The following is a 13,703-nucleotide window of genomic DNA, read 5'->3' on the forward strand; positions in this document are numbered from 1 at the left end:
AGAACAGATTGTGCCATTAGTGTGGCTGGAGATTTCAACCAAGCAGACTTCTAAGTTGTTAAGGCTTAGCTTTTAAGGAATGCAAGCATCCCGTCACAAGATAAAAATACTCCTGATCAAGTGTTCAGGTTTCAGTGTTAACTGCTGGTGGATGAAAGCCAGAAACAGATCCACTAGTATCAAAAGACATGACAGCAATGCACAAATAAATGTGTTACAAAGTTGACTAACAATACACTTGTTCAACGTTATATTTAAATACTACATAATAAAGATTACAGGCATGCACAGTGGTGTAGTGGTTTTAGACAGTTGCCAACAGCAAGAAGGCCCAATTTCAAATGCCAGCTGGGTTTTTTGTGTGGAGTTTGCATGTTCTTTACATGCACACATTATTGACTTATTGTGTTACTTCTTTAAAGCTACACCTTACCACAGCCCCTCAGACATTTTCGGGATATTTTATTTCTTTATGTTACAACTTCTTTTCCCTTCCACTGTGACATGGTGCCTCTGCCAGCTACTCTCCCCCTCCCCCGTCTGCTCTGTTCTGGACGCGACCAGCTGCCACCACTTACCTCATCACCGCTGCCTTCTTAAGGATCTCCTGGATCTTCAGTCGGTGCCAGTTCGTTTTACCTCCCACGGTGCATAGTCAGGCTCGCTCATGTTCTTGCTCTGTTTACCAAGTTCTGTTACTTATTGCTCCTCTCGTCTTTGCCTCAGGAATAATCTACTCTGGATCTCACCTGGTCGCAGTCCTCTGGTTTCACGCCGTCTCACCTCTGGAATCCTGCAACTGCTCTCCTCCAGCCAGCCGCCGCGCCTCTGTTGGAAATAAGCCAAAAGTCACCTTCCTATATAAAAACTTCTAAACTCACCTTAATGTCCGAGTCTCCTTCTGGGTTACAGCATCTGGGTCACTCCGAATTATAGTCATACCATGACAGAACGAACTGGCCAAACTCCTGACCCAGCTGACCCTGAAGGGCTCCAACACACCTTATCCATACAAGGAAATCTTCTTACACGTCAAGCGGAGGCCATCACTCTCATGTCCTCGGCCCAGTGGGATCTTTTTCGTCGCCTCGACAGCATCACGCAAATACTCAGTGCTGCTAATAGCCAACATGCTAATCCCGCAGCCGCTGCTCAAGTTCCCGTCAACATCACTTCTGCCGATATCCCGGAAAATGTCCGTCTCCAGCCGGAACCTTTTTACGGCGATGTTGAAACCTGTGGAGGGTTCCTACTTCACTGCCAACTCATTTTCCAACAGGCTCCCAGGTACTACCAAGCCGATCATAGCAGAATTTCACTGATTGTAAACTCTCTCCGCAGCAAGGCACTACAATGGGCCCAAGCCTTTCTGGCCTCTCATCCCATCACTCATCTTCCGTACGACCGGTTCATAGCGGAGTTCCGACTAGTCTTCGATCAGCCTCGAAAGCAGGAAGAAGCAGTCCGACGGTTACTAAGTCTCCAACAAGGTAACCGCCCGGTAAGCGATCATCTGATAGATTTCCGCATTTTAGCGGTCGAAACGGGTTGGCCAGATCCTGCTCTTAAAGGAGTTTTCTATCAGTCACTAAACGAACGTGTCAAGGATCACTTATGTTCACAGCCAGAGGCGGACTCATTTGAAGATCTCGTTACCGCTGCCCTAAGGTCTGACGCCCGACTACGGGAACGTCTTGCAGAACAAAGACGTAAGCCTCCGCTTCCTCCGGTTATTCCATCTCCTCCTGTGTATGTGATTCATCCTTCAAATCATGAAACTCCTGCCAATGTTTCTGAGGAACCCATACAGATCGGTCATTCTAAGTTAAACCCCGAAGAACGTTTAAAACGGCTCGTCGAGGGCTTATGTTTCTATTGTGGCCAAGCCGGTCATATGGTTTCCGAATGCCACGCACGTTTAAACCCCCCGCTAGTAGAGGACAGGCCACGGGGGAAAGTTTCGGAACTCATCCACAATTCCAAGTTTTTATTTGTTCCTGTCAAGATCAGTCACAGAAATAAAGTCTTCGAAGTCAAGGCTCTCATAGACTCAGGAGCAGAACATAGTCTTATTGACCAACGTCTCGTTCAGGAACTCTCTCTTCCTGTTGAAACTCTCGCTAATCCTGTTAAGGCTGCCGGCCTAGGAGGCAAACAACTTACTCGCATCACTAAACGCACCAGCCCAGTTCTCCTTTTCACCAATGGAAATCACCGGGAGTACCATCAGTTTTTCATTACTCATTGTCAACAGACCCCGATAATCCTGGGGTTTTCCTGGCTCCAGATTCACAACCCGTGCATAGAGTGGAGTTCGCCCCGTATCACTAACTGGAGCACCTACTGTTTGGCTAATTGTCTCCATTCCGCCTTGCCCATTCCCAACGCTCCTGATTCTGCTCAAGATAAAGAAATTGACCTGTCTAAGGTTCCAGTCTGTTATCACGATCTTCGTACTGTTTTCAGTAAAGCTAAGGCTAGTTCACTTCCACCGCACCGACCTTACGACTGCTCCATTGAACTGTTAAACGGTGCTCCTCTCCCCAAGGGGAAATTATATAATCTCTCTGGACCTGAAAAGGTCGCCATGGAGAACTACATTCAAGAAGCTCTGTCTCAAGGTCACATTCGCCCCTCGTCCTCTCCTGTCGGCGCAGGTTTTTTCTTTGTAGAGAAGAAAGACAAGACGCTACGTCCATGCATTGATTTCCGCGAGTTAAATCAAATAACGGTCAAGGATAAATATTCTCTCCCTTTAATTGATTCTGTATTCGACTCTGTCCAACAGGCCAAGATTTTTACCAAACTCGATCTCCGCAATGCATATCACCTTGTGCGCATTCGTGAAGGGGATGAATGGAAAACCGCGTTCAACACCCCACTAGGCCATTATGAATATCTTGTTATGCCGTTCGGCCTCACCAACGCCCCTGCAGTGTTCCAACGCCTTGTAAATGACGTCTTGCGGGATTTCCTTAACAGATTCGTTTTTGTTTATTTGGACGACATCCTCATTTACTCCGCAAATTCCATCCAACATGAAGACCATGTTCGCCTCGTCCTTGAAAGATTATTGGTCAACCAGTTATACGTTAAAGCCGAAAAATGTGATTTTCATGTATCCACCATCCCCTTCTTGGGATACATAATTGAAGCTGGCAACATACGCCCGGACCCTGCTAAAATTGAGGCCGTCGTTCAGTGGGAAGTACCCCAGACTCGAAAGAAGCTTCAACAGTTTTTGGGTTTTGCAAATTTTTACCGCCGCTTTATCCGGAACTACAGCAGCATAGCGGCGCCTCTCACTCAACTCACCTCCATTAATAAACCCTACGCTTGGAACCCTGCTGCCGATTCTGCATTCCAGAAACTAAAAACGCTTTTCGTTTCAGCCCCCATCCTGATCCAACCAGACGTCACCAAGCAATTTATCTTGGAGGTGGACGCCTCTGATTCCGGTGTGGGGGCGGTTCTGTCGCAACGGGAAGACAGCTCTGGAAAGCTCAAACCGTGCGCTTTCTTTTCCCGCAAACTAAGCCCGGCTGAGCAAAACTATGATGTGGGCAACCGGGAGTTACTGGCTATTAAGTTGGCCTTGGAAGAATGGCGCCACTGGCTGGAGGGAGCAGAACAACCATTCATAGTGTGGACAGACCATAAGAATCTTGCCTATCTCCGCTCCGCTAAAAGCTTAAACTCCCGCCAGGCCCGGTGGTGTTTGTTTTTCGACCGCTTCCACTTTACTATCTCTTACCGTCCCGGCAGCCGTAATGTTAAGCCTGACGCCTTGTCTCGTAAATATTCCACCACTGATTCCAACTCTGACTGTTACATCCTTCCTACGTCCTGTTTCGTTGGTAGACTCACCTGGGAGATCGAGAGCAAAGTCCAGCAAGCTCAAGGTGAGATCCCCGCCGGAACATCTTGTCCCACTGGCACTCTGTATGTCCCTGATTCCCTCAGGTCTGAGGTCATAGCCTGGGGACACACGTCCCGCATTGCCTGCCACGGGGGAGTCTACAGGACCATCCGCCTCTTAAAGCGACGCTTTTTCTGGCCCACTCTGGAGCGGGACGTCAGGGAGTACATCTCTGCCTGCAGTACCTGCGCCCGTTTTAAGTCCTCCAACAGGCCTCCCTCTGGACATCTACTGCCCCTATCCACGCCAAGCCGTCCCTGGTCACATATTGCGGTGGATTTCGTTACGGGGCTTCCGCCATCACAAGGCCATACGGTAATTCTCACAGTCATTGATCGTTTTTCTAAAGCCGCTCAATTCATTCCCCTGCCACAGTTGCCCTCTGCCATGGAAACTGCCGATGCCCTAGTCCACCACGTTTTCCGTCATCATGGGGTTCCCAGCGACATCGTGTCCGACCGTGGACCGCAATTCACTTCCCAAGTGTGGAAGGCTTTCTGCTCCGCCCTCGGAGCCACTGTCAGCCTTACCTCCGGGTACTACCCTCAAGCCAATGGACAGGCCGAACGGGCAAACCAGGAACTGGAGGCGGCTCTCAGATGTCTGGTGGCCCAGAATCAGGAGGACTGGTCCAAATACCTGGTGTGGGTGGAGTATGCCCACAATTCCCATTCATCCACTGCCACCGGGATATCACCTTTTGAGGCCTCCTTGGGCTACTCACCCCCTTTGTTTCCTTCCCAGGAATTGGATCTGGCAGTGCCCTCGGTCCAGCTCCACCTCCAGCGGTGTCGTGACATCTGGCTACAGACCAGGGCGGCTCTCCTCCGCACCAAGGAGAGCAACTGTCAGATAGCCAACCGTCATAGGGTGGTGAGTCCCACTAATCAGTCTGGACAGAAGGTTTGGTTGTCTGCTCGTAACATTCCTCTACAGGCCTCGTCCCGGAAACTGGCTCCTAAGTTCATTGGACCCTACATCATTGACCGTGTCATCAATCCTGTCTGCGTCAAGCTTCGTCTTCCTGCGGCCCTCAAGATCAATCCCACATTCCACGTTTCTCAAATCAAGCCAGTCACTGAGAGTCCGCTTTGCCCGCCGTCCACTTCCCCGCCGCCCGCCCGTACCATCGACGGCGCCCCGGCCTTTACGGTCAGTAGGATTTTGGATGTCCGGCGACGTGGGCGGGGGGTGCAGTTCTTGGTGGACTGGGAAGGGTATGGTCCGGAGGAACGTTCATGGATCTCCCGTTCCCTCATTCTGGACCATACCCTCATCGACGACTTTTACCGCGCCCATCCTGACCGTCGTCTTGGACCGCCTGGTGGCGGTCGTTGAGGGGGGGGTACTGACATGGTGCCTCTGCCAGCTACTCTCCCCCTCCCCCGTCTGCTCTGTTCTGGACGCGACCAGCTGCCACCACTTACCTCATCACCGCTGCCTTCTTAAGGATCTCCTGGATCTTCAGTCGGTGCCAGTTCGTTTTACCTCCCACGGTGCATAGTCAGGCTCGCTCATGTTCTTGCTTTGTTTACCAAGTTCTGTTACTTATTGCTCCTCTCGTCTTTGCCTCAGGAATAATCTACTCTGGATCTCACCTGGTCGCAGTCCTCTGGTTTCACGCCGTCTCACCTCTGGAATCCTGCAACTGCTCTCCTCCAGCCAGCCGCCGCGCCTCTGTTGGAAATAAGCCAAAATTCACCTTCCTATATAAAAACTTCTAAACTCACCTTAATGTCCGAGTCTCCTTCTGGGTTACAGCATCTGGGTCACTCCGAATTATAGTCATACCATGACACACTGGGTCAAAAACGACAGAATCTGCATGTTGTTCAGACTGTGCAGCTGCAGCACAAATCCAGATTGCAATTCCTCCACCACAATACTTTAAATTTCCATAGAAGTCAAATGTCACACAGTGGGTTGAAAGCCTATGGAGGTCTGAATGTTTTTCTTTTTCTTTTTCCCAGTTATTGCAGGTCAATCGGTCTAACTAAGGTCTGTCTCTTATGGAACATTTCTCATAGTTTGGGTTTTGTATTTTATGTTTAAGGTTTTATTTATCAGGTGCAGGATGACCCACATCAATGAAGTGTTTTTCTTTAAAGAAAAAGAAACCTTACTACTTAAAGCAGAACAATTAAGAAATGCATTTAACATTAAAAAAAGAGTGCGTTTAAACAATTTAAACAGATGAAAGTGCATCCTCCAAAATACCTGTGAAAAAAAAATGTGAAAAGGACAGGATCTGAATTTTACTGTACAAAAGGTGATGTTTACAATTATTAAAACACAGTGAAATGAATATGTACTATGAAAACAACAGTTTTTAGCTAATTCATAACATTTTTCTCTTTAGAGTCATGGAGCCCAAAGAGGGAAATGTCCTTAAGTCTGCAATGTGTTCAGGGTCCTCGGTTTTCTGTCAGACTTCTTTGAGACGGCAGTTCTAGAAGCCTGATGGAGTCGCGTCATCCTGTACCAGTTTGGAGAACATTTGAAGCAGGCAGCACCAAGGTTCTGTGAAGAACAACAGAGGTTTTAAGAAGAAAACAAACATCCAGTGTGACACAAGACACATAATAATCTGGGAGCAAGTGGCGGGTGGGGGTGGGTGGGTGGAGATTAAAACCCTCTGTTGTGAGCCTTCTTTGATTTGGAGCTTGGAGAAGCAGCTGGAATAAACTCCAGCTTTTATTCGGTCTCAGATGTCAGGACAAAATTTGTCATCATTTTCTTGCTTAAGAGAGGCGGGCAGAACACAAGAGAGCAAGAGGGGGAGGATGAATAGAGGGGGGCGGGCAGAGAGATGATCAGGAGAGGAAATCATATAAAATCAGCAATGGATGAGGAGTTATTTTCTATTATAAATTTCTATTGTTTGTTGTTCATCTGTTTGCAAGGTCACTAAAGCATCACAGTGATTTGAGAAAACATCAATTCAGAAAATGTATATTTACCTATGAATTAAAAAATAAAAAGATGAGTTCAGTCAACACATTATGACCCAGTGGTTCAAAGGAAAATGCAGATTTTCTTGCATGTGAATCAGAATTTAAAGAAAAATGTTTCTCTTCTTTTTCCAAAGCTGAAGCTGTGATGAACACCTGAGGAATGTTTTCCTTTTATTTACTGATGGAAATTTATTCTGCTTCTGGGATTTTCATTGTGTACTTTTTAACCCGCCTGTCCTTACATAAATCCTTCAAACTATAATGAAGCAATTTGCTTTTAACATCTGCAGTTACTTCTCCAGATCTTTGGGGTACTGTCAGGTTTTTAGGGGCCTAAAGGGAAATGCAGGCATGCAAGCTTCACCTTTGTTGCTTTTCCACCATTTTTAAAGTCTGTTTTCCAAACTTTAGCAGCTCAAAAATTTAAAGAATAACAAAAAATTCAGAAGGAACCAACTGAAAAAGCATACGTTTATTTTTTATGGGAAAAATCTGGTTCTTGTTCAAATATTTCTTCCAGTTTTTCATGCAGAACAAGCAGGAGGAAGAGGAGAAATTCAATTATTTTTTGAATGGTCAAACAAAGTTTATCTATTTTTATTTTTTTAGCAGCTCTTCTTTCGGCTCTTCTACTTGCTGCACTGCACTGCACTGATACCTCCACACCACCAGAGGACAGCAGCCAAAATGAAGATACAGGAATGTGTAAAATGCCTTGACTGTATATGAGAATTGGACTAAGTTAGTGTGACGTCATTCACAGAAAATTACTTACTTCTGCCTTCAACCAAACGTTTTCACGATATGGACACTGCCTTGTAGGAGCCAGGCGACGCCAGTAAGTAGTGATTGGTCTGATTCATCATTTCTAGCCACTCTCACCAATCAGAAGTGAACTTGTTAGAAGTCCCCACCCCTACCAGTTGAAAGCAGGCTACACAATATCTGTCAATCAAACATTTTGAACGTTCAAGAAGAGACCACCTACTTTTATTGAGACACCTGATTGGTCAGTTTATAAATTGAATAACTTGCAAAAAATATATATAATTAAAAAAAAAACTAGGAAGAATAGTCTTCATTTTAAGTTGTCTTAATTTTTTAGAACATGTAAAAAAAAACGTACAGTGTCAGATCAAGCATTTTTATTCTGACAAATAGAATGACAGAGCAGCAGCTGTTTATTTCTTAAAAGAAGTCTATGGGATTTTGGCTTCTTGGAACCAGCGGGTACTTCGGGTTGGAATGCCAGTTCTCATGCACAGTTATTGGTAAAAAAAAGCTTGTTTTTCTTGATCTGCCACCTTTTTAGTCTTTTTAGCAGATCATCTGGAAGAATCAGTCGCCTCAGTTCAGCAAGAATAAAATGAACCCGTGCGAAAGGGAATAGATTTTGACATGTTTATCTATCAAATTCAAACAGCCACGTTTATTACCAACACAAAAAAAGCTCTTCCCCAACCAAAACAAATCTAAACCACAATCTTCTCCTGATGTACAAGTCAGGTTACAGGCATCTTTCCCATGTCGGGGAAGGCAGAACATATGCTTGAGTTCATGGGAATGAGCTTGCATGATGGGAGTTGAGCTGAATCATATGTGGCAGCAGTACAAACACCTAGCATCCTTTTGGTCTTGTAGTTTGCTGTCAAGATCGTCTCTTCCACCGTTTACCAGCTGCTGTGTGATTGGCCAGAGTAAGAGGCGTATCTGTAAATACTTTATGTGGCACAGACTGTTTCTATGGTATTAGCTTCAAGCCAGCTGAGGTGCAGACTGGCAGGAGTAAAAATAGACAGAACTTAAAATGTGCTAAGGAGTAATGGTTATATTAGAGAGCTCTGATGCTGCTGCTGTTTTCAAAAGTAAAAGCTTCTCACCTGTGTAATCTTAGAGCCCAGACCTTCTGGAAAAGGGAAAGTGCCTGGCTTAGTCTAATGATTGAGTCTCTGTATGATTCTCTGTGCTATTTTAAAGATATTTGTTCATACGTTTAGGATGTCTAGAACATGCATACCATTACAGGATACATTTTAACTCTTGACTTTTGTCTGTCTGAGACTGAGGTCTGAAGGGGAAAAGAAAAGTCTGCAAAAAACTAAAGCTCTCCATCATAAAGTCTGTTTGCTTTTCTGACTGAGAAGGGCCATAAATGTTCACTGATATTTTGCACAAACCACATTTTTCTGCACTATGCACACAGAGCTGTAAACGTTCGCATGCTATGGTTTGTAGTGCACGGGAAATGTAAATACAGACTGCAGTCCAAAGAGAAAACCTCCGTTTGTCTGAGATTCCAACAGTTATGTTTGTTCTGTTTGGACTTGAAGTCTGTCACTAAGACCCCAGCTACTGCCCTGAGCCCTCTGTCTCAGAGGCTCCTACATCCGTGTATGGGTCTGCTGCTGAACACCTTCCATTCCAAAGCTAGAACTGCCTTTGCTTGTTCTGGATTTCTCTCATCTCTGTAAATTCATGCGCTCACGTGGCGTGACCATACCGTCCTTGTAAACCAGAACTAGACCAGCTGGTTCTACTTATTCTGGAGCTGGACAGGATCAGCAGCAGCCAAGCCTAAAAGTGCAAGGCAGAAGAAGAAACTGAGGAAGTAAAAGTTGCAACAGTTTCTGTCGATGGACCTGAACAAGGGTCATGGTTGTGAAAATGACTTCCTTCGACCGCCTTTGAGCTAGTTAGGGGAAGGCTAGATGAGTGTCTGTTCCTAAAATAAAAATCTTTAAGCTTTAAATACATTTCTCGTTTACAGTTTCTTCATAACTAAAAACTCAAGAATCATTGTGGTCTTGACTGTAAAGTCCTACTTGTCTGTTTTAGAAAGCAAAGCTCATGAGAGAAAATATTCAGATCTAATTTGCAGCTAGACACCCTCACCTAACCATTAAATCCAAAAGGAAAAGGAAGGAATAATGCTGAAACAAGAACGTGTTGACAAAAAAATCCTAAAATAACTTATGCTATTGTCCCTGATTCTAAAAATTGCCCCAGAAAAGTGAACATAAGTGTGTGTTTTTGTTCGTCTCTGCAGCAGACTGACAAACTCTCCAGGGTGAACCCAGCCTTTGTCCGACGGTGGCTGGGTAGGCTCGAGCATTCTTGTGACCCTGAACAGGACCACGTGAGATTAGGAAATAGATTAATGAATTCAGTTTGTAAATCACATCATTTTTATTGGGTTAGTGGGTAGGACATCAGACGCTCTGATGTCTTCTTCAGGTAACCATTTTCTGATGTTTGATTTACCTGTTAAATGGAGGTGGATCTCTGAACATGACATTCAGTCAGAAGCATCATCCTCAGCTTTATTGTTCTTGATGCCTTTAGAGTCAAAGTAGAATTCACCTGAAGGCATCTTCATCTCTCCATCCACCTCTCTGTTGAAGTCACTTTGTTTTTGTATGAGCATGTGTGCACAAAGAGCACGTCCGTGCGCATGTGTGTGGATGTCTCTGTATCTTATTTTTTATTGTGTGCAATTTTTGTGGGTGTGTCTGTGTGTGTTTGTTGATCCAAGAAATTTTTTCTCAAATGGATGATTTCTGTTTTTGCTTCTCAAACAGTAGTGGCATAAAATATAGTTTTTCCTTCTCACAAATACAGCTTAACAGCTTGAAAATGCATGATGGAAAAATATTATGTGTGACTGAATTGCGCTCCAATGTTACCTGTTCAGTTTTTGTCTTTTACCAAGTCTGTTTATTGAGTTTATTCAATGAAGATTTACATGAATGTTTTCTAAAAAGATCTGGGTGTTTTTTGTTTGTAGCCCTTTGAAGAAACCATCTAACAATAAGGTTTGTGGTTGTGAGTGTGCATGTCAGTGGCCCATAGGGTAAAAAGAGCTATGTGTTTTTTAGGCTCAGTAATCTCTGAATCTTCCTGCATGTTTTTATTTTTCCTTAAAGCACAACACTGACATAGAGGGGAATGTGCCAAGAAAGGCTGGGGGGCGGGGGGGGGGTAGTTCTCTGTCTCAGGGGGCTGAACATGGGTGAGGATGTTGGCTCATGTGGAGGAAACCAGAGCTATCTTCCTTCCCCACCTCACCGCCTCCCCCACCTGCACACTCAAAGATGAAGAAGGAATAGGGAAGCTGAGGGAGTCTTTTTGAGAGGAAGTGATTAATCAGGACTGCTCCAAATACCAGAAAATGAGAGCTGTAGCTGTAGAGGGCTGCATTCTGATGTGGAAGTGGAACTAATTATCTTCTCATTTGCTAAAATTGAAACCGCACTAATGAATAATGTGTGCACTGCAGAGAAAGCGACCTCATTGACTCACATTGCTCTGCTCTTCAAGCTTTGTGCAGGTTGCTCAGGCAGGTACGTCACCGACATTTCTTTGAGGGGAGCAATGCTGCTTTCATTAAGACTGAGAAAAAAGTTGCTCAAAAAAGTCACCTTTTAAAGCAGATCTCAGATAAACTTTACTTTAAAAGAACAGCTGTTAAATCCACATGACTTGAGACTGAGCAGAAAACCAGACCCTTCTTTTATCTGAAAAAAGATTTTCTGAGTGGGAAAAAGGCATGAACCATACAAGTAAAATATATTTTGTTCCCACAAATTAATATTTTGTTCCCACAAATTAATATTCCGATCCCATGAAATAATATTCCGTTCCAAAGAAATACTATTTCTTTCCCTCGAAATAATTAAGTTGTGCAAACGAAATAGTATCTTGTTCCCACAAAATAATATTGGGTTCCCATGCATTAATTAATTTGTGCGGACGAAGTAATTACTTACGTCATGAGTCATTCATAAACACGGATTTCTGCTTTGCCTACCGGACATAGCTCCTAGCTTTATAAACACAGATGTGAGCAATATTTAGATTTACAGCGGATAACTTCACATTTCTGTCTGTGTGTGTCTCATTACATTGCATTGAAGACACAGAGGATGTTTAGAGATCAGATTTATTTATTTTAAAAAGCTCTACAAAAGCATCATTACTCGTAAGCAGTCACTTTACATCCGAAGGCTACTAGGCTACATGCTACGTGTCCCATCGTGCATCACGCATACCCCATAATGCATCTTGACCAGCCAATCATTTGTCTTGTTGTTACACTACAGTTATAGGGACACAGTGATTGGTATGTTAATAAAAGACAAGTCCTGATATCATTATTCCAATTGGACCCTAAACTACAATATCCCATACCGCACCTGGCTGGCTGGTAGACAGCCAACCAACTGCCCGAATGCAGTCAAGACAAGCTAAAGAGCTCTGCGGCGGAGCTAGGAGCTATGTCCGGAGAATCGCTGCGTTGTGGCGAAGCAACACGCTTGGGCATCCTAAATCTTATGATATTTTTCTTATATTCATTGAGACAATAATAAATAGATCATTCTTGTTATTATTTTCCCTTTCTTGAACAAATGTGGGTCACAGAGACACGAAGTTACCGCTGAAAGCAGCTTTTGCGGCCGGACAGAGACCATATCCGTGTTTATAAATGACTCATGACGTGAATAATTATTTTGTTCGCACGAATTAATTATTTCTTTTTATTATTTCGTGGGAACAAGATATTAATTTGTGGGAACGAGATAAATTTAATTTTTTCCATGTCAGGACACGGACTCAGTAGTTGGGTGACTCCCGTGTTGTAGTACAACACGTGGGCGTCATGTATCCCTACAATCATGTCACCATCTACCCATCCATTTTTCAAACCTGCCTAATCCCATTTGGGATCATGGGGATATTGGAACCCATCTCAGCTACTGAGGGACAAAAGTGGCGTCCACTCTGGAGGGCTCGCCATGTCCATCACAGGGCCACACAGAAACATGACACTCACATTCACACCTAGCGACAGTCTATGTTGCATATCTTTGGACTGTGGAAGGAAGTCAGATTGACCAGAAAAATTTGGGGGATTTTCAATTCTATATTTGGACTCTTCTGCAGTGACTTTGTTTATTTTAATTTGTAATTTAAAGGATTCAGTGCATGACAGATATGTTTCACCTGAGTGCTCTTCAGGGGACCCCCATGCAGCATGGATCCCCACCGCAGGAACTAAGACTATTGCAGTGTGAACATTGCATTACTTATAGCACATAAAACTGGCAGAAAGTGTTTGACAGCATATTTACAAACTTGCACCAATGCATATGTTAGTGGGGTGGGGGCATTAATGATCCTCCATGTCAGTGTCCTAGCTGAGGAACCTAGGAGCCATGCTGAAACTGTGAAGGTGAAGTCAACCAGCACCTCCCTGCTGAAGTTACCTGAAGTTCATTTCAGGAACCAACCTCAGGTCCTGCACGTGTGGAACCAAAGTATATATATATACTGTACTTACAGAAGTAAACGTTTGATGATAGAATTTTAGAGGTTGGAAACTGGAAGATAATAGTGTGAATTCAGTATTCACGATCTTAGAAGAAAAAATAAAGTCTAGGCATTTGAAAACAAATACATCAATGGAACCAACAGTTTTTCCTTACTGCAGGGTCTTGCTGGGTTAAAGCCAAGTGCTCACCATTTACTCTACACTAACCAGGAAACACTACATATTGGAGCTCATCCACTTAACCGCTAGAGGCAGGTTGCAAAAGGAAGCAGTTCTCTTCTTAACCTGTACATCAAATAAACCTTCTGCTCCAGAGGCTTTTATTTGTATTTCATGACAATTAACAAGTAAATAATTGTTTTATTATTCAGTCCTTTCTCTACTACATTTTCATGGACTGTAACAAATGACCTATTCTGGATCAATGATGGATCAACACTTTATTCAGTTTATTAGGACCCACTCAAATGAAATGGTGTTTTTGAGTCAGGAGCATATGCAA

At 44.0% G+C, this 13,703-nt stretch overlaps 1 long non-coding RNA gene across 1 annotated transcript; it reads right to left on the bottom strand.

The window, feature by feature from the left end:
* Nucleotides 1–540: 540 nt before the first annotated feature.
* Nucleotides 541–1,167, bottom strand: LOC144994682 (uncharacterized). Its single transcript, XR_013658277.1, has 3 exons — nucleotides 1,030–1,167; nucleotides 750–828; nucleotides 541–678 (listed from the first exon to the last, which is right to left on the bottom strand). It is a non-coding gene; the product is annotated as an uncharacterized LOC144994682 (long non-coding RNA).
* Nucleotides 1,168–13,703: the final 12,536 nt, after the last annotated feature.

The sequence above is a fragment of the Oryzias latipes genome, chromosome 10 (genome assembly GCF_053564925.1).
Source record: "Oryzias latipes strain Hd-rR chromosome 10, Olatipes_Hd-rR_3.1".
Taxonomy (NCBI): Eukaryota; Metazoa; Chordata; class Actinopteri; order Beloniformes; family Adrianichthyidae; genus Oryzias; species Oryzias latipes.